The sequence below is a fragment of the Jaculus jaculus genome, chromosome 20 (genome assembly GCF_020740685.1).
Source record: "Jaculus jaculus isolate mJacJac1 chromosome 20, mJacJac1.mat.Y.cur, whole genome shotgun sequence".
Taxonomy (NCBI): domain Eukaryota; kingdom Metazoa; phylum Chordata; class Mammalia; order Rodentia; family Dipodidae; genus Jaculus; species Jaculus jaculus.
Window position 1 is genome coordinate 4,109,720 of NC_059121.1, and position 27,516 is coordinate 4,137,235.

General features: G+C 46.1%; 1 long non-coding RNA gene across 2 annotated transcripts in view; it reads right to left on the minus strand.

Annotated features, from left to right (window-relative positions):
- LOC123456254 overlaps positions 1 to 27,516 on the minus strand; it is a 56,792-nt gene that overhangs the window by 13,233 nt on the left and 16,043 nt on the right. The window contains exons 1-2 of one of the 2 annotated variants that reach the window (XR_006634417.1): positions 25,804 to 25,914; positions 18,052 to 18,192 (exon numbers count right to left, since the gene is read on the minus strand). This is a non-coding gene — a long non-coding RNA (uncharacterized LOC123456254). Of the gene's footprint in view, positions 1 to 18,051; positions 18,193 to 25,803; positions 25,915 to 27,516 lie in introns of those variants that run through there. The other variant, XR_006634418.1, reaches the window with a different exon arrangement.

A 27,516-nucleotide genomic window follows, 5' to 3' on the forward strand; every position in this document is an offset into this window, starting at 1 on the left:
AGTCCTGTAGCATTGATTGTGAAGATCTTACACATACTTTGTTAGATTTATGCCTGTTACATTTTAGAGAACAGTAATAGAACTGACAGTGTGACTTTAATTTCAAACTCCACTGACTCATTGCTGGTGATCGAAGAGTGACTAGTGTTTGCATTAAGGAACTTCCCCTGGATCTGTAAGCTTCAAGAAATACCCCTTCCTCCATAACTGTGCCTGGTCTGGACCTTCATCTCAGCGAAACTGAAGCTGTCGGCTACACCTTTGTTCCGCTGACTTTGAGCTTTTGCCCTCCTTGTCTCCTTTACTGAGCCTGAGCTGGGCTGCTTAGGTTGAGAAAATTCTTTTCTCATGCATGCATTCAATTCAATAAACTTCCCCTAAGCAGCGTTTCTGCAGCACCTCACACCTTTGGATGCGCTGTGTTTCCGTTTTCATTCTGAAATTTTTCTGATCCACATAACCTATACTCCATGTGTTCTTATCAGCCTAAGTAGATATGTTTTGTTTTTATTTGCATATGTTCCTACAATGTATGGATATTTCATATTTTACTTAATCAGTACTGCTTTAGAAGATATGGAAGTTGCTTTGATTTTTATTCTAGTCAGACAATGCTCAGTGAAACACTCGTAGGCACATAGAAATTACAAATTTGGATCAAAAAGATAAATTGTATCAATAAGATAAAATGGGATTGTTGGGCTTACACTAAAATCAACACTATGCTAACTTTCTACAGGTCTATATTTCCAGAATAAAGGAAATCTTAATGTAAAAAAGAAATGAGTACATTTACCAGTATAACAGCTACTGTCTGATTGGTTTCCAAATTACTGAACTGACTGACATGTATTTATTTTTTTCTATTTTACAGTGAGAGAGACAGAGAGCGAATAGGCACACCAGGGCCTCAGCCACTGCCATCTAACTCCAGACACTTGCACCACCTAGTGGGCATGTGCAACCTTGCACTTGCCTCACTTTTGTGCGTCTGGCTTACATGGGATCTGGAGAGTCAAACATGGATCCTTAGGCTTCGCAGGCAAGCACCTTAAACAGTAAGCCATCTCTCCAGTCCTGATATATATTTATGCTTTTAGTAGGCCATTGCATTTTGTGGGGGATAGACTTTCCTTTTGTAACTATGATAGATACTCACCTTTTCTAATTAGAGCAGGAAGTTATCGTTTGCCATGGACACATTAACCCACAGATGCAGGACCTAACATTAGACACTGATGTGTTATGTTGAAGACAAAAATGACAGAATCCAGGGATGGATAGATGGCTTAGCGGTTAAGCGCTTGCCTGTGAAGCCTAAGGACCCCAGTTCGAGGCTCGGTTCCCTAGGTCCCACATTAGCCAGATGCACAAGGGGGTGCACGCATCTGGAGTTCGTTTGCAGAGGCTGGAAGCCCTGGCACGCCCATTCTCTCTCTCTCCCTCTATCTGTCTTTCTCTCTGTGTCTGTCGCTCTCAAATAAATAAATAAATAAATAATTTTTTTAAACAAATGACAGAATCCAGAGAAGTAATGACAGAAATGATTCAAGGCTTGCTGTAGAAAATAAAAATCAATATTAAAAAAAGCAATTAGGGAAGGAAGAAAGCAATACATAAATGAACAAAAGAGGGGCTGGGATGATTGCTCAGTGATAAAAGGCACTTACTTGAAAATCCTGCCTGCTTGGGGTTCAATTCTTCAGCTACCTACCTAGAGCTGGACAGGTATTCATTTGCAGAGGCAAGAGACACAGGCATGCACACACAAATAAATAAAAGAAATTTGAGGGCTAGAGAGATGGCTCAGTGGTTAAGGTACTTGCTTGCAAAGCCTAAGGACTGGAGTTCCATTCCCTAGTACCCACATAAAGCCAGCTGCACTAAGTGGCACATGCATCACAAGTTAATTTGCAATGGCAGGAAGCCCTGGCATGCCCACACCCACTCTTTGTCTGCCTCTTTCTCTCTCTCTCTCTCTTTAATAAATACATAAAATAAAATGAAATAATTTTAAAATAACTAAATAAACAAAAGAGGGGATAAAGACTTCAGTGAGAGTTTGTTCAACACTAGGCTCTGACAAATTAGGGAAATTGACTAAGGTGCGTTCTTAGAGCACTCAGGAGGCTGAGATATAACAATCACTGTGAGTTCGAGGCCATCCTGAGACTACATAGTGAATTCCAGGTCAGCCTGGGCCAGAGTGAGACCCTACCTTAAAAAAAAAAAAAAACAAACAGAGCGAGAGAGAGAGACTCTTCTGAACACACAAGATATTTTAAAAATGGACTAGAGAACATTATAGAAAAAGAGTTTAGAAGCATGTAAACGCTAGAGGAAGGGCAGGAGAGCTGTGAAACGCTGAATGTGATATGGTTGTTAAATTATGAACTCACAACCACTGTGGGTACCTGCGTGACAGCTGCACAAGCCTGGGCCCATCGACATCGCGTCACGAGGTTCCATGTCTCCCTCAGGACGTATTTGCAGTCAGTGGTTTTACCAAGGGAGAGTCACTTTCTCCAGTGGTGTAGCCACTGGTAAGTTGTCTAAATTCCACTAAATTTTGCCTCCCCTGTGCTAATTACAGCAATCCTAAGTAAGTTCAGTGGGTCACTGCTGTAGTCAGCACCCAGTGCCGGTGGGGTGGGATGAACAGCCAAACCAAGCACAGTTTAGGAGAGGAAAGGACTTATTGCAAGATCACAGGTCCGGGGGTGGAGGGGAGAGGGTCCATCAAATGGGGGAAGAAACTGGCTCCCATTCATAAACCCAAGCAGGGAGGTAAATAATTGCCCCAAAGCAGGCAGAAGCAGAGCTCAGAGCCTCTCCCTAATCCTGGAGGCTGAATTCAGAAGTCCCGGGTGACACCTCTTACCACCACGACCCCAGCAGGACACCCAGCGGGGGTGGGGGGGTGTCAGCCCAGCCTGCAAGGGGCTAAAGCGGTAAACACTTTTTTGTTGTTCTCTGCTTCTTCTGTTTTCTGAGGTAGGGTTTCTCTCTAGCCCAGGCTGACCTGGACTTCACTACGTAGTCTCAGGCTGGCCTCAAACTCACAGAGATCCTCCTACCTTTCCCTCCCAAGTCCTGGGATTGAAGGTGTGAGCCACCAAGCTCAACTCAATTTTAATAAAACACTTGAGTGTATGGGGGAGATAGAGCCAAACTACCCCAGTCAAAAAAAAAAAGAAAAAGAAAAAGAAAAAGAAAAAGAAAAAGAGCCAGGCGTGGTGGTGCACACGCCTTTAATCCCAGCACTCGGGAGGCAGAGGTAGGAAGGATCGTTGTGAGTTCAAGGCCACGTTACTACATAGTGAAATCCTGATCAGCCTGAGCTAGAGTGAGACCCTACCTTGAAAAACCAAAAAAAAAAAAAAAACAGGTTTTTTAAAAAATATCTATATTTATTTGCAAGAAGAGAGAGAAAGAGGTGGAAGGAGAGAGCATGCACACACCGGGGCGTCTTATCACTTCACATAAATGCCAGATCTGGTTTGACGTGGGCACCGGGCAATCAGAAACCAGGCATCAGGTGTGGCACAAGCACCTTTAACCGTGAGCAGTCTCTCCAGCCTTCCAAAGCTTTCCCATTCTGTTTTAACTTTCCCTGTCCTCAGGATTGCTTTCTCCAGTCACCCTTTTGCAGATGGCAACTTCAAAAGAGAACATGCGCTCCCTCTGAGAGGTGCCTGAAGCGATGTTGACGTCAGGCATGTGAAAAAGAAGACCCTTCTTTGACATTCTTGAGGCACAACAAGTGAATTACAGCTATAATGCTCTTCTTACAATACCCCAGTGCTACAAGCATCTCTGCCATTTTTGCTAAGAGCAGAGTTGCAGACCACCTGTTTCTATGCCTTCCATATAACCCACAAACCCAGGGTGAATACCAGCAACCCCACTAAGGAGGGACCTCAGTGGAATAGGAGCAGAAAGGAAAGGAAGTGACGGTGGCAACACATGATGTGCCCATGCAAAGTTGCCATATATTTTACATATATATATATGTATATTTATATATATATATATACACACATACATATATATATACACATACATATATATATATGATCAACAGAACTAAAATAGAAATATATCATGCCCTTACTATCTTTGCTTTGCAGAGTTGTACTAGATTAATTTGTTAATGTGCTCACAAATTCTTAATGCAAGATTTAGTTCTGTGAACCTCTATGTCTGAAAACAAAATACTGCACCCCCATTCATGACAGAGCAGGTATTTCTTTCCCAGTCACAGGTCTGCGGAGCATTTTGGGACGGCTTGAGGCCCAGGAAACACATTAGGTGAGGCCACTAACTTTTTTGTTTTGTTTTGTTTTGTTTTGTTTTGGTCTTTTGGTTTTTTGCGGTTGGGTCTCACTCTAGCCCAGGCTGACCTGGAATTCACTATGGAGTCTCAGGGTGGCCTCGAACTCACAGCAATCCTCCTACCTGTGCCTTCCAAGTGCTGGGATTAAAGGCGTGCACCACCATACCTCGCTCCCTTTTTTGACAATACTGCAGAATTGGTTGCTTCTCAAATCGACATGAAGTTTGGGAACTCTTCACTTCTATTACCCTCTCCCCACGGGAAACCGAAAGCATCATTTCCTCCTTTTAAAAAATCAGCTGAGTCACCGTTGCTATTTAACATCTTATTTGTTATAAAATGTTTATTCTTTGCCATTGTGCCCGAAGGTAATGCTGCAACGGAAACGATTATTTTTTTAATAGAAGCAATAAATTAAGTAGTATTAGCTCGTAAACTGATTTAAAATCAGTAAAGAAAATCCCCTACGTTGTTTTGGACACCTCTGCCTCACCCTACAGAGGTCAGTAGGTAAAAGACATCCTAGTTTCCTCTGCACGGGATGAGCCAGTGGGAAAGGAAGCCAGGTAAAACAATGTCTCTGCACACAATGGCTCGCTCTCTCCAGTAACCAGTGGATGACAGGTTTGCAGGGAATGGATCCTGCAGCCTCTGTGATGATGAACTCACAACGCCAATGCCAAATTTTACCTTACAGCCATTTTAAAAGCAAAATACAAGAGGGGCAGGGGCTGCTGAAAGTGGACTCTGGGGCCTGAGCGAATGCCACTACCGTTCTGTTAAACCCAGGAAGGAAGTCCTACCAGCCCCCCCCCTTCAGAGATGCATTTGAAGTGAGCTCCATGCCGATTTAAATGGGAAACATCCCGTCCCTTCTCTCTCCGTAAGGCTATCAAGAAAGACACTTTCAAAATCCTCAAAGGACACATAGTCATTCTTTCAAAAATAGCAATTTGGCTTCAGCAGCCAACTTCCCATTCAGCTACAGAGGCCTGTGAATGGTAATGGAGGCAGTTAATGCCTTTTGGTTTTTCTGTGGGGGGGTAGAAAACTTACCCTCCTATGTGATTAGCAAGAAACAGCTGGGGGCAGAAAAAGACAATTGCTTTTGAAGCTGAGCTGAAAATACACTGGCAAACAGTATGATACTCATGGAGTCTCTTTAAGGGTACGGGAAGGGAGTGATTTTCTGGTGTTAAGAACACCCAGCGGGGCTGGAGAGATGGCTTAGCAGTTAAGGTGTTTACCTGTAAAGCCAAAGGATCCCGGTTCGATTCTCCAGGAGCCACGTAAGCCAGATGCACAAGAGGGCACATGCATCTGGAGTTCGTTTGCAATGGCTGGAGGCCCTGGGACACCCTCTCTTTCTCTCTTCTCTCTCTCTCTCTCTCTCTCTCTCTCTCTCTCTCTCTCTCTCTCTCTCTCTCTCTCTCTCCCTCTTTCTCTGTCTCAAATAAATAAAATATGTTTTTTTCCAAAAAGAATATCCAACAATTTCCATGGGGTGAATGAGTAGAACTTTACCGGGACTTCTGAATGAAGAGGAGTCATCCACCAGAAAGTTCTAGATTTTCTCTGTTAATATGCCTAACTGTCTCAGCAACAAGGATGTAGCAAAAAGATGCTGGATCCATAACCACCAGATTGCCTGTCGTGGACAAGAGGTCCTCTTGTAGCCCTTTCCTGCTGAGGTCAGACAGAAATGTTTGTAGGAAGTTTTCAAAAACCCATTGCAGGGGGCCGAAGAGATGGCCTATCAATTAAGGCATTTGCCTACAAAGCCTGAGGACCCAGGTTCGATTCCACAGAACCTATGTAACCCAGATGCACAAGGTGGTGCATGCATCTGGAGTTCCTCTGCAGTGGCTAGAACGCCTGGCGCACCCATTCTCTCTCCCTGTCTGTCTTTCTCTCTCTCATAAATAAATAAATAAATAAACAGGGCTAGAGGGATGGCTTAGCAGTTAAGGCACACGCCTGTGAAGCCTAAGGACCCAGGTTCGATTCTCTAGGTCCTACTTAAGCCAGGTGTGCATGGTGGCACATGCGTCTGGAGTTCGTTTGCAGTGGCTGGAGGCACGCCAGGGCCATTCTCAGTCTCCCTCTCTCTCTCTCTATCTCCCTCTCTCTGTCTCTAATAAATAAATAAACAATAAAATAAGTAATAAAATATTAAAATGCCCATTGCACAGCTCTCCTATTGGCCTACAGATGGAAGAAAACAGACCAGACCCGTACACGGTGGTGGGGAGCGGGGAGGGCACTGAGAGAGAAGACGGGCAAAGACTTTGCCCAATGCCCTCATCTCCCATGCCTCACAGGTCCACACAGTCCCCTCTGTCCTCACAGGCCCACTGTCCCCAAAATACTGCCTCCCCTGATGCTTTGAAACCTTGCTTTCCTGTTTGACTGTCTGGGGACCCTCCCTCCAACCCCACCTGGGCAGGTGTGTTTAACAGCATCAAAGCACTGTTGACCACTGTGGAAACATCAGTAACATTCGTCACATGTTACTGTTAGCATTCCTTCCTCTGCTCACTTTTCTGTACGTGAGCAAAGGTGTCAGGAGACGAGACCATTTGCCTAAATCATGTGCCTTCATTCTAGATCCGTCCGCAAATCCTAGGTACCTACGAATTCCTTGCGTCATGCTGGAGAGAACGCACAGTTGACACTCAGAGAAGATGTGGTCTCCATTCACTAGGGGATGGAATTCATTCGTGTAGTGAGGAACAAAGAAGACGAAAGACGAAAGGATATACCAGATTCACCTAGGGTACCGCGAGGAAGCCCAAAGGACTGAACACGAACGATCGAGAAGATCCTTAAAGGCTTTCTGGACAGCGCGTGGTCACGTTCCATCCACGCCAGCAATTTGTGGATGGGCATGGAATGAAGGGGCGCATGTCTTTCTTCAGATTTCCCCTAGGACTTAGGAAGAACAATCTCTCCATGCTGCGGAGCATGGCGGGGGTATTTAGAGAGCGCCTCGTATAGCCAGTTCAATCATGTTGTTTAAATTCACTAGAATTCTCTAAACCTTCAGGGCAGAGCAAGGGCAGATGAAGCCCGACGCATCATATCGTAGCGTCCCCGTGAGATGTGGCGATCATTGTTCCCCGAGGATCCAAGATTCCATCAGCCAATCAGCTCTGGGGTAGAACTTCACACGTGGCTGGGCTCCCTGGCTAAGCTTTCAATAGCTCGGTTAGATCACTGAGAACCAGGGCCAAGTGAAAGTCTTTCTAGTTGACCTGCTATTAGGAGGCGACTGTGCTAATAAACCTGCAGAGCTGTAGCCAAAGAATAATTTCAAATGCAGTGTCAAGAGAAGAGTCCAACATGTTATAAATCAAATCCAGAAGATGTCTAAAAGTTAAAGGGGGGGTCAACTACTTTGGATTCCAGACAAATTTAATGACAGTGTCACTAGCTAATGGATAAAACAGCATCTCAGGATGCAAAAGAGCTTCATATCGATCCCAGCATTGCCCTTGATACAGACCTTCAGCCACCGTAATTTACCTTGCCATATCTCAGACTCCCCAACTATGTGACAAAAACCAAAAGTGCCTTAATCTCTAAACTATGTCACCTGAAATTTCTTTTTTTTTAAATTTTGGTTTATTTTTATTTATTTGTTTGAAAGTGACAGACAGACAGAGAGAGAGAGAGAGAGAGAGAGAATGGGCATGCCAGGGCCTCCAGCCACTGCAAACGAACTCCAGATGCATGTGCCCCCTTGTGCATCTGGCTAACGTGGGTCCTGGGGAATCAAGCCTCGAACTGGGGTCCTTAGGCTTCACAGGCAAGCGCTTAACCGCTAGGCCATCTCTCCAGCCCACCTGAAATTTCTTTGATGGCTTGAGTTTCCTTTCCCCAGCCTCGTATAAATATATATCATATATCAATTAAAAAAGTATTAAAACAATAGGGCTGGAGGGATGGCTTAGAGGTTAAGGAACTTGCCTGTGAAGCCTAAGGACCCAGGTTCGATTTGTCAGTACCCACGTCAGCCAGATGCACAAGATGTCATGTGGGTCTGGAGTTCATTTGCAGTGGCTAGCAGCCCTGGCACACTCATTCTCTCTTAGTCTATCTGCTGCTTTCTCTCTCTCTCTCTCTTTCTCTCTCTCTATCACTCTTCCTCGCTCTCTCTCTCTCAAATAAATCAATAAGATATATAAAAACAAATAATTTACAAGCAAAAAAAACTCTGGGGGGTCATTTTTACTAGTTTGTTGTTGGTAGTGGCGTGCTTGTTGTTGTTTGTAAGACAGGGTCTCACATATGACGAATACCAGGCTGGCCTTGATCTTGCATTCCTCCTGCCTACCCGCCTCCCAACTGTTGGGATTCTAGTCATTTCCAGCACACCCAGCTTCTCTCTATTGTCAAACCTCCACCTCATGAGAGTTTCACCCTGAAGTTGCTGTGAAAGCCACCAGCCCAGTTTTAAAGATGAAAGAGTGAATCATTTTCAGTCACAGAAAGCTCCAGAAGCAGTCAAGAAGTAGGTTTCAGACGTGCCATCTGCTGCTTACCACTGAACTGTGCCGTTCTCCTCTAAGAAAAAAGGACTAAATGATGCCCACCTCTATTCTCATCAATGAGGACCACACTGTAGTAGTGACTTATCAAGTGACTTCAGAGGGGCCTTTCTGTGTTTGTTTATTTACTTGAGTGAGAGAGACGCTGAGACAGAGAGAAAGAGAGAGAGAATGGGTGCGCCAGGACGTCCAGTTGCTGCAAACGAACTCCAGATGCATGCACCCCCTTGTGCATCTGGCTTATGTGGGTCCTATGGAATCAAACCTGGGTCCTTTGGCTTTGCAGGCAAGTGCCTTAACCACGAAGCCATCTGGCCAGCCCTCGTGAAGTCCTTTCTTATCACAAAAATTATCGTGTCCATGTCAACTCAAAATTAGGAAACTTAGTTCAACAGAATGATAGGATACCCACCAGACCTGACTTTTCCTACTTCTGGAATCTGTGTATCTGTCCCTGGGCCATGTCTGGTCCTATGTCCTTTTCCTTATTGCTACACTGTCTTGCTGTCCCTCCTGGCCTTTTTGCAAGGCCATCCCTCCAGCCATTGCCTTTCCTCGCTTGCTGTGTGCAACATTAGGGAAGTTGGGAAACAAGAAGCTCAAGCCCACCGAAACCAAAAGTAATATTTTTTTCCCCTTTTTAAATTTATTTTTTTTTAATTTTTTTTTTTGTTCATTTTTTATTTATTTATTTGAGAGCGACAGACACAGAGAGAAAGACAGATAGAGGGAGAGAGAGAGAATGGGCGCGCCAGGGCTTCCAGCCTCTGCAAACGAACTGCAGACGCGTGCGCCCCCTTGTGCATCTGGCTAACGTGGGACCTGGGGAACGGAGCCTCGAACCGGGGTCCTTAGGCTTCACAGGCAAGCGCTTAACCGCTAAGCCATCTCTCCAGCCCTTAAATTTATTTTTATTTGACAGAGAGAAAGAAAGAGGCAGAGAGAGAGAAGGAGAGAATGGGCACACCAAGGCTTTTAGCCTTTGCAAACAAACTCCAGACACATGCGCCACCTTGTGCAGCTGGTTTACATGGGTCCTGGGGAATCGAACCTGGGTCCTTTGGCTTCTCAGGCAAGTGCCTTAACCGCTAAGCCATCTCTACTAGAGGAGACCTTAGCTTCCCGCTTGGGATAGTTGTCAGTGCCTTTTGGTTTTCAGTGAAGTCAAACAGTGAGGCTGTCAGAATCCCTCCCAGACTACAGAAGGCTTCCTAGGTTTACAAAGCGACATCACTTGGATTTCTGCCTGAACTCTGGGAGAAGGGCCCCTTCTGATGTCACACACTTGTTAGTTCTCGGTGCACAGGGACTGTGGTTGTGGAACAGTGACATCAATATGTAGGGAACAGGTCAAAAGTAGGTCAACCGTCCTGGGGGGCATCTACAGTGAGAACTTTCATCCTAATAGACGTCTGTGACCCAGGCAGACAACAACGACCAGGGCATTCCTATATATAGAATTAACAAGAGGTAGACAGGCATCCGAGTGGGCAACGTTGTAATCTGATCTTTTGGCTTTGATCATAAACGAGACAAAGCCCAATAGGAGGGCACACTGGATACCAGGGAACAAAATGATATATTATAATCCTTGAAAACAACCAGGAGCCTGTGGGGGGGGGGTGCGGCTGGGGAATCCCAGGCTATGTCCTGAAAAGCTATGTCCTCTGTGATTAAATTACATCCACCAAACTCTTCATCTTGGAAATGAATTATTCACTGTGATTATTATTTTTTTGATATTTTATTTATTTATGAAAGAGAGAGAGGCAGATAGAGAGAGAATAGGTATGCCAGGGTCTCTAGCCACCACAAACAAGTTCCAGATGCATGTGTCACCTTGTGCATCTTGCTTACGTGGGTTCTGGGAAACTGAACCTGGGTCCTTGGGCTTGGCAGACAAGCGCCTTAACCACTAAGCCATCTCTCCAACCCCTGTGTGATTATTACATCAGGGTGCTCATTTTATGAACCTCACCCTTGCTCACAAATCACCCTTCAGGAAGTTTTCCATAAACTTCTCCACACCACAGCATACATACATACCATCTTCTCCAGAATGCCCTGGCATGCAGAATTGACTCACGCGTAGGACCAGTAATGGCGTACCTCTTCATGCACAGGTCCAGGTTCATGGGGGCTTCACAGCGCCTTCTCCAAAGAGCATCTTCGCTCTGTGTTGGCATGACTGTGTAAATGGATGGATCCCAGTTTGCTCTGTGATGTGATTTCTCCTCCCACAAAATAACGAATCTTGCTGGAGGCAGGACACCATAACCAGGTCAACTGTGACCTGACATTGTCGTTAAGGGCTGCCACCAGTAGTGATTCATGACGGTCCCTCCTTCCTTTAGGAATGAGGGAAGTAACACACACCCATGTGCAACTGTCTGGGCCCCATTGGGCCACGCTGAACTCAGCTAGCTAGATCACACATGAATTTGGAAGTTCATCTTCTGTTGTGGAGCCAAATCACATAAAGCAGGCAGTAGGCTAGTTATGGCCCCTGAAGCCTAATAGGATGGTGTGAGTGTTGCATAGGGTGGCCCAAAGAGCCATGTGACATGTGCTTTTTAAAAAAATATTTATTTATTTATTTATTGGGAAGAGAGAAAGAGAGAGAGAAAATAAAAATGGGCACTTCAAGACCTCTAGCCACTGCAAACAAACTCCAGACACATGTGCCACCTTGTGCAGCTGGCTTACATGGGTCCTGGGGAATCGAACCTGGGTCCTTCCTTCCTTAGGCTTCGCAGGCAAGCGCCTTAACTGCTAAGCCATCTCTCCAGCCCATGTGAGCTGCTCTTAAGCACATATCGGAACATCAGTTCTGGAGATCTGGGCAGGAATTCAGGCTCTGTGTGGTGGTGAAGGTATCTTACACCTTTATGGAGCTCTTAGTACAATTTTCAGCAGCAGGATGAGGGAAGACACAACTGGGCACTTTCCATGGGTGGCTCTGAATGAAACCAGAAATACAGTGTCCTTCTGGGGCTGCTGCTGGGGTAGAAAGAGCTGCTGAGTGCTAATGAGCCTTAAACAAACAGGCTGTGTTGCCTGAAGGAAAACATCCAGAAAGTTCTATTTTCATTAGGCCTTTGTTTAAAGACATAAGAGTTTTTAAAGAACCACAATGAATTCTGTTTTGAACTTACATAAAAACCAGCAGTTAATTTTAGGGAGCAGATTTTCAAACCCCTAAAAAGAGAGATTTCCTAAAATCTATGACAAGACATCAATTGCAAGGTTTTAGGAAGATCTTAAAGGAAACGGACTTTTTTTTTTTAAATTTTTTATTTATTTATTTATTTGAGAGTGACAGACAGAGAGAGAAAGACAGATAGAGGGAGAGAGAGAATGGGCGCGCCAGGGCTTCCAGCCTCTGCAAACGAACTCCAGACGCGTGCGCCCCTTTGTGCATCTGGCTAACGTGGGACCTGGGGAACCGAGCCTTGAACCGGGGTCCTTAGGCTTCACAGGCAAGCGCTTAACCGCTAAGCCATCTCTCCAGCCCAGGAAACGGACTTCTTTTAAAAAAAAATTTCCTTTGTACATTTTCCCTGAGAAGCCAGGTCATAGTTGGGTAAATAATATATTTAAAGGACAGCAAATCTTGTTTAATGACCCTCCCATGGGGGAAAAAAAAAGTCCCATTATCAGTGCCTTTCCACTGACTTTTTAATGGTTGGTACAAACGGTCAGAGCCGAGGCTAATGAATTGCAGAGTTTTTTTGGTTACTGCTAAGTGGTATTGCAACACACCATAAACCACCAGCTCCTGCCCACACCCTCACCTCTGCAGAATGTCCCATCCAGTTGGGTTTGTGTTCATACTGGTAGAGCATATGGATCAGGAGCCTCTGTGAGGCTACTGAGCCCTGACGCCATGTTCTCTGTCTATACATGCTAGTGAAAGCAAACACATTTACTTACGTTTTCTAATCCTGCCATATAACTGGTGAGGAAAGTCGATTCATTGTTAATTAATTCTAATGCCCCTCCCAACAACAACCAGCGATGCGATCCAATGATTGGAGTGATTCCAGTGATTCTCCTGAGAGATTAGTGTCGACATAAACACAGGAAAAGGTGCTGGGCCTAAAAACTGAAGGTCATTGGATTTTTTTTGTTGTTGTTTTTAAATATTATTATTGTCCTTATTTTGGTTTTTCAAGGTAGTGCTTCCCTCTAGCCCAGGCTAACCTGGAATTCACTCTGTAGTCTCAGGCTGGCCTTGAACTCACAGAGATCCTCCTACCTCTGCCTCCAAAGCGCTGGGATAGAGAGAAAAAAATGGGTGCCCCAGGGCCTCTAAGCCATTGCAGACACATCCAGATACATGTGCCACCCTATGCATCTGGCCTATGTGGGTAATGGGGAATCAAACCTGGGTCCTTAGGCTTCACAGACAAGCACATTAACTGCTAAGCCATCTCGCCAGCCCTGGGTAAAACATTTCTTTTTGGTCTCGAGTTTTTCTTCAGCCTGAACATCACCGAAGTAGAAGGTCAAAATGTGGCAATGGCCTAACTCCTTTTGAAGAGCTAACTTTACATATACAGGCTCCATTCCCTTTCAGCTCCTAAGGCAGACAGTGAGTAGGGGAATCCAGCCCAGCAAAGTACAGTTCTAGAGGAGGAAGGAGGGGCTGAAAAGATGGCTTAGCGGTTAGGGCGCATGTCTGTGAAGCCTAAGGACCCAGGTTCAATTCTCCAGATGTCACATAAGCCAGATGCAGATGGTGGTGCACGCGTCTGGAGTTCGCTTGCAGTGGCTGGAGGCCCTGGTGTGCCCCTTCTCTCTCTCCCTCTCTGTCTCTAATAAACAAAATAAGTCTTTTTTCTTTAAATAAAAAGAGAAGGAAGGCGCTCAGGGCCAGGGCACTGGGTCTATTGTGGCACAGGGCTGCAGCAGCAAGCCACCAGCAAGTCCCTAGTCCTGGCTCTAGCCAAACGGTGAGATGCAGATACCCTCTGATTCCTTTAACCCCTTCCATCCCTCCGCCACTTCATCCTAGCCCTTCCCACCACCTGCACCCCGGAAGCCAAGCCTCAAAACAGACTATATGCGGCCACTGCTTACCTTGTGGCCAGAATGTGAAATATTTTAAACATCTTAACCTTACACCAACAGTGAGCATCAGAATGGGCTTTTTTTCCCCTGTCTATGCTGAAGTGTGAAGACCAAAAGTAAATAACTTTTTAGTCACAACATTATTCCTGGAATGGCAGGAAAACTTATTTTTAGAATCAGGGGGGAAAAAAGGGGAGCTGTTTTTCAGTGTCTCAGAAGGATCAAGGTGAGGAGTAGGAAATCAAGATTGATCCACATTAAAAACTGTGCCGCTCACGCAACACAAACCAGGAACGCGGCAGATGAGGACTCTGCGGGAGAAGACAGCTTCCCGCCCAGCAGTTACAAAGGACAAGGCAGAGACAGAGCTGAGGAATGGGACGATGTCAAGGCATGCCTCCCTGGAGGGGGTGATTGCGCAGAACACGCTATCAGTGTACACGGACCCCACACATTTATCTAATTCTATGTACACACTTCCCAAGCTTGTGTCTCTCAAGAACCAACTCCATTTCAATTCTGGAATCTGAGGCTGGAGAGATGGCTTAGCGGTTAAGCGCTTGCCTGTGAAGCCTAAGGACCCCGGTTCGAGGCTCGATTCCCCAGGACCCACATTAGCCAGATGCACAAGGGGGTGCATGCATCTGGAGTTTGTTTGCAGAGGCTGGAGGCCCTGGCAAACCCATTCTCTATCTATCTGCCTCTTTCTCTCTCTGTCACTCTCAAATAAATAAATAAAAACAAGTAACAAAAGACATTAATAAAATGCTTTAATCCGTGGGCTGGAGGGATGGTTTAGCAGTTATAGCATTTGCCTGCAAGGCCGAAGGACCCAGGTTCGATTCCCCAGGACCCATGTGAGCCAGCTACACAAGGGGGCGCACGCGTGTGCAGTTAGTTTGCAGTGGCTGAAGGTCCTGGTGCTCCTGTTCTCTCTCTCCCTATCCCTCTTTATGTCTGCCAAATAAATAAATAAAAATAAACCTTTAAAATTCTGGACTCCAAAAATATCCCTTTTATTACAATTTATTTTTCATAACAGATGAAAAGACCAAGGTCCAAAGAGATAAAGTGACTTTCTCTGAATTTGTTAGAAGTTTTCTGTTCCTCTGAGCACATAGCAGGACAAAAAGCAACAATCTGCATCACTTGAGTAAGGAGGTCACTTTCTGTTTGTACCTTGTGCATAATCTTGAGCAATCTTATTCATTCACCTGACCCTCAGTTTGCTGAATTCTAAAAAGTGGGCTATATTATCATTTACTTTGGAGGATTTTGGAAATTCAATGAGAAAATACGTTTAAAGCCTGGAACACAAGAAGCCTAAGGACCTAGGTTTGATTTCCCAGGACCCACATAAATCAGATGCACAAGGTGACATGTCTATCTCGAGTTTGTTTGCCATGGCTAGAGGCCCTGGCACATCCATTCTATCTTTCTCTTTCTCTCAAATAGTAAATGAATAAATTATTTTTTAAAAAAACTTGGAACACAGTGCTGCAGCCAGTATGTAGTAACACAAAACTTCTCTAATAGACATTGCCGTTCCTATTATGACCTCTGCTAATAGCATGATGGTTTATGAAAGACTGAGTCAGGAGCCAAAACAACTTAAGCAATAAAAGTAATGAATACATATTATTGCTGTAACAATTGTATGCACAGCACTTCTTGAATATATGCCTGGATACTTTACAAATTGCTTTAAATACATTATTTCACTCTAGCCTCCAAAACTCCATAGATAAGGAAACTGCACCTCAGATAATGCCCACACATTCACTCGACAGCTAATAAACGATACTCTCAGAGTAGGAATTTAGGCCCCACAGAGCCCAGAGTTCCTGCTGTTAGGTTGAATAAAGACTAGCCATGTACAGAAGAAGGAAAATACAAGTGAAAATTCTGATTTTCTAAGTAAGGACCTTGAGTCATTTCCCCAACTAAAAAAAAAAATATGTATATATATATATATATATATATATATATATATATATATATATATATATATATATATATATAGTTTGAGAGAGAGAGAAAGGGAAAGGCTTCATTTGAAGGGCAGATATCAATCATTTCCCTTAACTAAGTCACACTGTCATAATAAATGTCATTGCCGACTGTGAGGTCAGCCAGTGTCAGCTCAATACCCCTTTAAAAGGGAGTTATAAGTCAGTCCTGCCACCCTAAGATTTATCTCTGGTTTACACTAAAATTGGTTGGGTTTTCTATCGATTGAGCATTTGAGATTAAAAAAAAAAGCTTGAGGACTGCTTGTGACTTACGCGCTGTGTCTCTAAATCCATCATCAAACTTGCCAGAGTGTTATCTGCCGTGGTAGGTGACTTGAAGCTTCCCAAATGTGGCCTCTGTAATGGCTGGGGACATGTCATGCGGTTGAAAAGAAAACACAAAATGGTGAATGGTCTGCCTCTTTTCCTCCCTGTAGATTCGGAGAGTTTACTTGTGTAAGCTGTTACCCGGTTAATTTTATTCACCTCGTTCCCAATAGTTAAGGTAGGATTTACAGTTGAACAGGAACAATGCTGCTTAAGGGTGCGCAGATCTCTCACAAAATGCCCCATCTTCAGTCCAAAGGCCTGCGTGTTGCAAAATGCCAGGAGGGTGCCTGATATTGTGAAATCTGTGAGGGATCTCTTTTTCTTTTCTGGAACTCCCTGACATCTGAGCCCCCGTGCTCCTGGAAGGATTCCAAGAACACTATAAAAACGGGGAGCTGGTCCTGTCTGAACAGAGCCCGGGTCATTTCAAAGTGACTCAAGGCAGGGAAATAAACATTGAACCTAGTTAAATGTTGCCTGAGATTATGCTTGGCACCGACTGTCCACTCACTGATTTAGTCTTGGGTTATGGGGGTTATTTTGAGCTCAAATGGATATGGCCGGGCAGATCCCCTTCAATGGCAGCGATTATTTGCAAGCACAGATGCATTTCTGACACGTTCAATGAAATGCAATGTAAAGATTTACGAGATGCCACTGGGTGGGTGGAGACGTTCAAATCCTCAGATCCGTGCCACTGGACTGAACCCCGGACCTCATTTAGCTTTCCCCCCATACCCTTCCTTCCTTTCCTCTCTCTCCCCCCCCCTCTCTCTCTCTCTCTCTCTCTCACACACACACACACACACACACACACACACACACACGCTGGGTGTAGTTATCCAGGAAAAAATGAATGTAAAAGGCCAGTTGCGCCTTTAATGGGTAGACTGTGGAGCAACAATACCAGGAGCCCACACTATATCAGCCAGCTAAACCCTGCTCAGTTAGCATAGAGCATTGTCAGTTTGGGAGTGACGTTGGGTCTATCCCATCCGTTTTACAACATGGAAGTCACCAAACCCCAATACTGTGCCTCTCCTCCCTCTAGCAAGGGGAGGACACCCCCAAGGCCAGGTTGAATGCCATCATTAAAAAAAAATAATAATACCTTTTAAAAAGCCGGGTATAGTGGCACATGCCTGGGATTAACCAGCACTCAGGAGGCAGAGATTGGAGGATTCATCGAGAGTTCCAGGCCCCCTGACAGCACATAGTGAATTGCAGGTCAGCCTGAACTAGAGTGAGTCCCTACCTTGAAAAACCAAAAAATATAAAAAAGAAAGAAAGGAAGGAACGGAGGGAGGAAGGAACGGAGGGAGGAAGGAAGGAAGGAAGGGAGGGAGAGAGGGAGGGAGGGAGGGAGGGAGGGAGGGAGGGAGGGAGGGAGGGAGGGAGGGAGGAAGGAAGAAAATACTTTTATTTAATTATAAATTGAGAGAGAGAGAGGCAGACATAAAGCATGGGTGTGCCAGGGCCTCCTGGCACTGCAAACAAACTCTAGATGCATATGCCACTCTTTGTGCATCTAACTTTATGTGGGTACTAAGGAATTGGACCCAGGCCATCAGGTTTTGCAAATAAGTGCCTTCAACCACCGAGCTATCTCTCCAGCCTTAACAACACCATTTTTGATCCTAAGCTCTTGCTGCCCTGTCAACCCAGGGACCCCCAGAGATGGGGCAGCATCCTGAGCTAACAGAAGCCTTTGCAGTCAGATAGATAGTCCCACACAGGACTACTGACCTACCCCATGGTGCTTCTGCTCCGAGGTGGTTAAGGCTCTCTCTGCTCCATTTCCTCATCCATAAACTGGGGGTGGTGTTGTCTCACTGGGCTGCTGCATTGAGGGGTCCACGCACATAGAAGGCTGAGATAAACACTGCACACGCTATAAAGAAAACGTTAAAAATTAGAATAGTATCCCCAAATGCAGAACCACCTCTCTTTCTAGAGACCTGCAAATCCTGCCCCGCAGTGCCCTCGGCCCCAAGCCTCTGCAGGCCTGTCACCAAAATTAAGTGGAGCCCGGCAGGCCAGTGTGAGGGACCTGCTGAGCTCTGAGTCACGGGTCTTTGTAACAAGCCCAGGTCTTGAAAATTTAGCCAGGCAGAGTACCGGCTCAATCCCCTTAGGAGGAAAATCAGTGAGAAGGATTTGTTTAAATGATGCTCCAGACTTACACCGTCTTGTTTCAAGAACCATTTGATCCAATTTAAGCCCAGGAACCACACAACTTATATGTGGTTAATGTGTCATAGCTCCCAGGGCTCGGGCCCCCTGCTTGGTAGGTCTTGAACCTTCTCCAAACCTTTCAAAATAACTCTTCCTATCTCCACTGCCCAGGTAATAAGCTGGTACTCAGAAAATTATACATCAAGGTTAAGGTTACTCGCTAATAAAGTTATTTCTTTTTTTCAATATTTTATTTATTTATTTATTTACTGGACAGAGAAAGAGGGGGAGAGAGAGAGCGAGAGAGAATGGGTGCACCGGGGCCTCCAGCCATTGCAAAAATGAACTCCAGACATGTGTGCACCCTTGTGCATCTGACTAACGTGGGTCCTAAGGAATCGAACCTGGGTCCTTTGGCTTTGCAGGCAAGTGCCTTAACCACTAAGCATCCCTCCACTTCAAGTTATTTCTTTTTTTTAAAACACATTATTATGTATTTATTTGAGAAAGAGAGAGAGAGAGAGAAGGAGGCAGATCGAGAGAATGGGTGTGCCACGGCCTCCAGCATCCTTGCACATCTGACTTAGGTGAACACTGGGGAATTGAATGTGGGTCCTTAGGCTTTGGAGACAAACACCGTAACCAGTAAGCCATCTCTCCAGCTCTGAAGTTATTTCTTGATCCCGGGCCATCTGGCCCTGATCATCTTCCATCCCAGCACTGAGAGACTTGGTCACCACGAACCTTATCACATTCTCCACTCAGCATTCACCAAGACCCTCTGTCACTGTGTGCTCAATGCATAGTCCCCAAAAAAGAGTGAACATGGGCTGAAAACATGGCTTAGTAGTTAAGGCATTTGCCTATGAAGCCAAAGGACCTAGGTTCGATTCCCCAGGGCCCACGTAAGCCAGATGGAGAAGATGGTGCTTGTATCTGGAGCTTATTTGTGGTGGCTAGATGCTCTGGTGTGCCCTCTCTCTCTCTCCCCCTTTCTCTCAAATAAATAAATAAAAATATTTTAAGAAAAACAAATAAAAATGAACATAATGAGATACAAAAACTCCCCAGTCTTACCAGCACAAGGGTGAAGGAGAGAGACACAGAGAACACTCAACTCCTACTGAGAGACCAGAAAGAAATAACACGTAACTAATTAAACAATGACACTGCCATTGTAGGACAAACCATTGTGAGCAAAGGAGGATCCCGGGCTCGGCTCAGATAAGGAACTAACTGATTAAAGGGCCGACCTTTGCTTCTGAAACTCATGCTCGCTTGCTCAACAGACATTCCAGAAATACTTAGCTCTGGGGGCCTCCGGCCCCTTGCAAAAGATAGGGTCTGCAAGCAGTCTGCTGACCAAAGATGAGCAACTAGAAATGTTCCCGTGCGCGCCTTCTTGGAACCAATCATTTTAAAAGATGCTATGTGATGCAACCCTTTTGCCCCCTTCCCACTCTTTTCCTTTATAAACCCCTACTTTTAGAAGGTCGAGGCTCTCTTCCCACTCCCGCTGCGTCGGTCTGTGTGGATTGAGTCCCTGCTTAAGCTTGACATTAAAAGAAACCTGTTGCTTTTACATTCGAGTGTCTCGGCTTCTGTGGCGGTCCTCTAGGTGATTCCTGGGTGACCGGGGGTCTTGGCTCCTGGTCAGGGGTCGTGGCACAACACTACCAAACCAGAGATCCAGAGACACAGAGGCTCCCAAGACCTCATCACTGAAGCAGACCTAAAACGAACTCAACATGGCTCAAGGAAATTTGCGGAAGACGGGGCGGAAAGAATGTCCGAGCCACACGTTGGGACATTATGCACAGAGACATTGCCTCTTACCCATAACTGATTGCTAACCACGCAATGCACCACCCACATTCCCCAGGGAGGAGGGTCCCTGCGGAGGGGGGAGGACGGGGGAGGTTGACAATGGTACCAACATGGCTGTGTACACACTGTGCACATAACTAATAAAGAAAAATCACCTCCCTAGTCCTAAAGCCTCATCTTGACCATGTATCATACTAAAAAGAACTTAATGGAAAGAAAAGAGCCCGAGAACTTAGGGAAGATTCTTCTCTCTTCTTCCAGCTTTTAGAAACAAACTTGGCGTGAAGGGTAATTTATTTTGTGATCCCATGAAAATAAAAGCCATAATAATTTCAATAACAATATGTCTCCTAGCCATCAGGCAAAAAATAATGTTCTCAAAACAAAAAATCAAAAAAAAAAAAAAAGTACAGGGCTGGAGCGATGGCTCAGTGCTCAAGGCATTTGCCTTCAAAGCCAAAGGACCCAGTTTTGACTCCCCAGGACCCACGTAAGCCAGATGCACAAGGGGGCGCACATGTCTGGAGTTCGTTTGCAGTGGCTGGAGGCCGTGGTGGGCCCATTCTCTCTCTCTCTTTCTTTCTCTATCTATCTGTCTGTTGCTCTCAAATAAATATATAAAAATAAAACAAAATAAATAAATCCAAAGTTCAGGGCTGGAGAGATGGATGAGTGATTAAGGAAGGCACTCACCTGCAAAGCCCTAGGACCCAGGTTCAATTCTCCAAGACCCACGTGAGCTAGATGCACAATGTGGTGCATGAGTCTGGAGTACATTTACAGTGGTTAGAGGCCCTGGCGTGCCCATTCTTTAAAAAATAAAAAAAAAAAAGCACAAATGACTGGGCATTGGAGAAACGGAAATATGTCAGTACTTCCTTACAAATTCTATGCTCCAATCCACAATAAAATGTTGTCCCTTCCAATGCCAATTCTCAGAGTCGGCATGGGCCACCATGTTGCTTACCGTGAAAGTCCTGAGCTGGTCAAAACAGCAATGAAGCCGGGCATGAGGGCGCACGCCTTTAATCCCAGCACTCGGGAGGCAGAGGTGGGAGGATCGCCGTGAGTTTGAGGCCACCCTGAGTCTATGCAGTGAATTCCAGGTCAGCCTGGACCAGAGTGAGACCCTACCTCAAACAACCAATAAACCAAAAATAAAATTAAATTTAAAAAGAGCCCTGCTCATGAGAACAGAACAAACAGACCCAGAAATATTTGTTTCCCCTGCTGGGGTGTTTGAGGATGTGTCCCAAAATGGTTGTCTGTCGGTGTATTCATGCCAGGATGAAGTAGGGGAGCTGTCTATGCAGGAAGCCAAGCTCTTCCCCACTCCGTCACCATAGCACCCTCGTTTAGCTGAGAGAGTGGACAGGGTGCCCCGGAGGCAGCCACTGGACTGGACCACAATTGAGGTCAACTGGAGCATGCCCAATGACGTCTGTAGATCCCGAGATATGAGCGCATTAACCTCCATGAATAAATCAGCCAGCCATTTGTCAGCTGGGTTTAGAAAATGCTTGGTGAGTTAGGTTAGGAAGTTGTTGGCATTAGAAATCCAAAGCGGCTCAGACAGGGCTCTTGGATTCTGCCAAAGGTAAAAATCCCATGGCTGTTCTAGAATCAACTGAGCAGGGCACGGCGAGGTCTCTTCTGGAAAGCCTGGTGGGTCTCCAGACAGCTCATGGCCTCCTGCCGCCTCCCGCGCATGTCTGGTACAAGAGACGATACAGGTGCCATGGCCTCCAGGCAAGGCTAAGGTGACTGCAGTCCTAAGTCTGAAAGCCTGACAGAATTTCTCCCCATGGTGGTTTCCTTCTCTTGGAAGAGGATGGCGAACTCCCAGCTCCTCACACCAACCAGGTGATTACAGGCAAGAAGACATTTTTCCACTTTGGGAAAAAGGACCCACGCAGCTTGCCACCCAGCCAGTCGGGTTGTTGCTGAGGGTGATGGCATCCAGTCATCATTAAGTTGATAATTTGGTGTGTTTCCCCCCACCGCCACACCCCAGACTCCATCGGACCCTGTGCTCTGGGCTGCTCCTCTGTTCAGTCTTCTTTTTAAAGTTATTGATTCATTTGCAAGCAGAGAGATAGACAGGAGAGAGACAGAGGGAGAGAATGCATGCGCCAGGGCCTCCAGCCACTGCAAACAAACTCCAGATGCATGCGCCCCCTTGTGCATTTGGCTATACGTGGGTACTAGGGCATCGAATCCAAGTCGCTCTACTTTGCAGGCAAATGCCTTAACTGCTAATCCATCTCTCCAGCCCTGTTCAGTCTTTTTTTTTTTTTTTTGAATTTTCATTTATTTATTTATTAGAGGAAGAGATAGGGAGATAGAGAGAGTGAAAATGGGCACGCCAGGGCCTTTAGCCACTGCAAACGAACTCCAAACGCATGTGCCACCATGTGCATCTGGCTTACGTGGGACCCTAGAGAATCGAACTTGTGTCCTTAGGCTTCACAGGCATGCGCCTTAACCACTAAGCCATCATTCCAGCCTCCTGTTCAGTCTTCTGAAGCCTGTTTTCAGCTCTCCTATGGAATAAGATCCCAAATCCCAAGCCACACAATGATCCATGGGCCGCCTTCCAGGAGCAGTGTCACCAGTAGAAGAGTGATATTCCTCAAGAGAATCCCCGTATTACTGGTCTGCAGGTGAAATGGCTTATTTACATCATGACAAGAAATACTGAAGAGGAGCGGTATGGGGCAGAGCCTCACAACCTGAGCGACTTTTATTTCTTTGTTGTTTTTTTTTCATTTTTTTAATTTACTTGAGAGAGAGAGAGAGAGGCAGAGAGAGAATGGGCGCGCCAGGGCCTCCAGCCACTGCAAATGAACTCCAGATACATGCGCCCCCTTGTGCATCTGGCTAACGTGGGTCCTGGGGAATCGAGCCTCGAACCGGGGTCCTTATGCTTCACAGGCAAGTGTTTAACCGCTAGGCCATCTCTCCAGCCCACTACCTGAGTGATTTTTAGATAGAAAGAACATACATGTGCCGTTTGATTATAAGCAGGTGCTGTATTTCATGTATATATCTGATAAGGACTCAGCATTACCACATGGAGACCAGGATGTGCAGATCGTATTTGGCCATCTTCCTCTCACTTGGCCTCAGGGTCCCTGCAAGTCCCCATAAAGGAAGAGTGAGCCAAGGCAAGGTCCCCTTCCCTGTGCTTTTCACACGACCAAGAGGAGAGACCGTCTGAAGATGTCCCAAGAACGCTGCTCTCCGCAGTTTCCTGAAGCCAACGCAAACCCAGCCACATGGACAATTTCTTTGTGCTGCCCCATCTCCCTGGCGTCCGCTCACACACACGCACGCACGCACGCACGCACGCACACGCACGCTCCCTCTCTCCAGGTCCAAGGGGACGGCAGACAGAACGCAAACCCTAAGGACCACGTGGAAAAGGAGAGGCTGGCACACGCAAGTCACGTGCACAGCCAAGATTGTCACCTGAGGGTCCAGCCCTCACACTTGGTGAAAGCAACTGGCCTTTTTGCAGGTGGCCCCAGTTCCCTCCATCTCCTTCTTGGGCCACCACGAGGCACACAAGACGACCCTAGGAAGGACAGATGATCGGAGAAGAGCCAGGCAGTGCCGAGCTTTGGCACTATCTCTGGGTGGCCATCACTGCTGTGGTAAGACGTTCTTGCCTCCTTCCCATCAATCCGACAGCCTGTGGAGGGCTCGGGTTGCTGGAGGAGCGCCCTGGCCTATGGCAAGAAACTTCATGCAACGTGAAGCACAGCCCATTTCTGGCTCTGGGCATTTAACAAATGCTTTTAACGATGGTGATGATGATGCAATCTTTTCAGTTTAGATCTGCCAGGGTCCCCGAGGCATGCAATGGTCCCCTGAGAGGCATATATTATCTAAAGCTTTCCCTTTTGCTTAATTACATTGTACTAATGTTCTCCTTTTTTTTTCCCCCACTGAATTTCTGTCTGCCAACTCCCTCGCCCAAATCAGGCTGCTTCTTTGCTGTGGGTTGGATCTGCATAAAAGACCAGCACATTATAATTGCAATGATTGATCGCCCAAGTTTCCCTGGGTTCAGATTGTTTCCTAATGTGGGTCATTTTTCATCATAAAGAGTCGGCTGATAATGATGTCTTTTGCATTGCTTGGATTTCAAGGCAGTGGCCACATATCACAGAGCTTAAATGACTGTCTATAGGGCAGTGAAATCACGTCGTTATCAGTTTAAAGCAGTTCCTGCCTCACTCCTGGGGACAAAAACGAGACTTCTGAAGCTCACCAGATGAGAGCAAGTGCGATGCCAGGGATCCGAACCTGCAGCTGGGGCTGCGGAGGAGAGCAAGGAGGTGGGCTGGGGGACCTGTTTCTGGGGGAAACTGTGTGTGGTAAGTAAATATCAGATAAAAACCACGAAGTCACACCGGACAGAGAAACAAGCCACACTGCTGATCCCCGGATACCTCAGATATACTCCCTTCCACAATCGCCTCACCACAATTCCACAGGAAGACGAACGAGGAGGCCCTGAAATGACTCCCAAAGAGCTGTGGCCAGATCAGCCAATAAACGTGTCCCTCGCTCACCAAGCAGACCGGCAACGGAGCAGAAACACGACCTTGATTTTGTGGGGGGGCGGGGTATGGGTGCGCAATGAAGTAACACCGTACATGTAAATTTTAAAATAGTACCGTGTATTTAAAATAGGCAGCTGGGGCTGGAGAGATGGCTTAGCAGATTAAGTGCATGCCTGCGGAGCCTAAGGGCCCAGGTTCGATTCTCCAGGTCCTACGTAAGCCAGATGCATGGGGCGGTGCATGTATCTGGAGTTCATTTGCAGTGGCTACAGGCCCTGGCATGCCCGTTCTCTCTCTCTCTCTCTCTTTCTCTCTCTTTAATAAATACATAATCTTTTCTTTTTAAAAAAAAAGCATTGAAAATAGGTATTTGTTGTCCCACATGGTCACATAAGACTTGTGGTAGTTTGATCCAGCTGTCCCCCATTAACTTACTGGTTCTGAATGCTAAGTTCTCAGCTCATAGAGATTTGGGAATTAATGCCTCCTGGAGGGAGTGTATTGTTGGGGGCGGGCTTAGGGGTGCTATAGTGTGTTTCCCCAAGCCAATGTTTGGCACATTCTCCTGTCCCTGTTGTCCACCCGATATTGGCCAGGGGGTGATGTCCACCCTCTGCTCATGCCATCGTTTTCCCTGCCATCATGGAGCTTCCCCCTTGAGTCTGTAAACCAAACTAGACCTGTTTTTCCCAAAAGCTACTCTTGGTAGGGTGATTTCTACCAGCAGTGTGAACCTGACTATGATAGGGCTCATTCTCTGGGACCCCCTAGGTCTGGACATCCTGCAGGTGTTGAACTTTGTACCTCAGGCCCAGGCTTGCCTTCTATACATAGCCTTCCTCATTGAACCCATCACATTACCCAACCCCACTTTATGCTGAAAAATTTCTAACTTGGAGAAAAGCTGCAAGAACGGCGATCCTGCTTACCGACATGCATCACTGCTCACGCTGCCTCACGTGGGCTCCGTTCTCTCTCCACACCCCACGTGCCTTTCCACCTAGTCACTGGAGGTTCAGCTGCTCTCAACTAAGCCTGTGCGTACTTCAGGACATTCCAAATGTACCTTTGAAGATATCTATAGAGAGCAAAAAGATACGGTCCTCATTCCAATGACCACACGCAGGACATTTAATGTGGATAAAATATTTTTCTTTACTATGTAACCCCTTCCTAACTCCCCAGCTAGTGTGTCCATACTATTGCATGGAGCTGGCGTGTGTGTGTGTGTGTATGTGTGTGTGTGTGCGCGCACACATCCACCCAGAGTTTAATCCAAGATCTCATGTTGTGGTTAGTTAACATGTCATCTAACTTATTTTTTTTTTTTTTTTCAAAGTAGGGTCTTACTGTATCCCAGGCTGGCCTGGAATTAACTCTGTAGTCTCAGGGTGGCCTCGAACTCACGGCGATCCTCCTACCTCTGCCTCCCGAGTGCTGGGATTCAAGGCATGCACCACCGCGCCCGGCTCTAACTCTTTCACTTATTTCTGCGGTGCCAGTAGGAGAAGTATAATGCCCCCCCCCCTTGTTCAAACACTTATTTCTTAGTCTAGAAAGGATATGTCAAGGTCACAGGATGCAACGTGATGGCATCCCCACAGGGAAACTGGAAGGATTTCAACAGCCAAAGGGCCGGGGAGACGGCTCCATGAGAAAAGAATCCTGGCGCACCGTGAGAGGGCCAGGGTTCACATCACCAGAACCCACATTCAGAGCCAGAGCCAGACCCAGAAGCTAGCATCTGTAAGCCCACCACGCCTACAGCAAATGGGGAGGCAGGCACAGGAGGGTCCCCTAGAAGCTTGAAGGTGGGCTAGCTCGGTAAACGCAGTGAGAGACACTGCCTCACGCCACGTGAAAGGGGACCGACCCAGGCAAGTGCACACTCGCTCTTTTGCAAACACACTGACAGAACCTCAAGTGGTCGTAACACATTTGGGGGGAAGATTTATAATGCGATATTTAAGAAATAAAAGAGAAAGGAAGGACCTCCCAGTGCCACAGGTGTGTTGGCATTACGGATGGATGTGCCACTTGCATCAGGCTTTGCTTTGGTTCTGAGGACCTGAGCTGTAGCAAGCAGTGTGTGTGTGTGTGTGTGTGTGTGTGTGTGTGCGCGCGCGCATGTGTAATAAGCAATTCTATGACAGAGCCATCTCTCCAACCCTACAATTTAATTTTTGGTCTCGGAAACTATCACATTGAGGGCATACAATCAAAATACTCTATTAAAAAGTGATTTGAAAAAAAGTCAGACATGGTGGTGCACACCTTTAATCCCAGCACTCGAGAGACAGAGGTAGGAGGATCACTGTGAGTTCAAGGCCATCCTGAGACTACATAGTGAATTCCAAGTCAGCCTGAGCTAAAATTAAAAAAAAAAAAAAAAAAGTGAGACCCTACCTCAACAAACCAAAAAAACAAATAACCCAAAAAGTGATTTGAGGAGCTGGAGAGATGGCTTAGTGGTTAAAAGATGCTAGCTTGTAAAGCCTTAGGACCTCAGTTCGATTCTCCAGGACCCACGTAAGGCAGATGCACAAGTTGGCGCATGTGTCTGGAGTTCTCTTGCAGTGGCTAGAGGCCCTGGTGTGCTTGCTTGCTCTCTCTCTCTCTCTCTCTCTCTCTCTCTCTCTCTC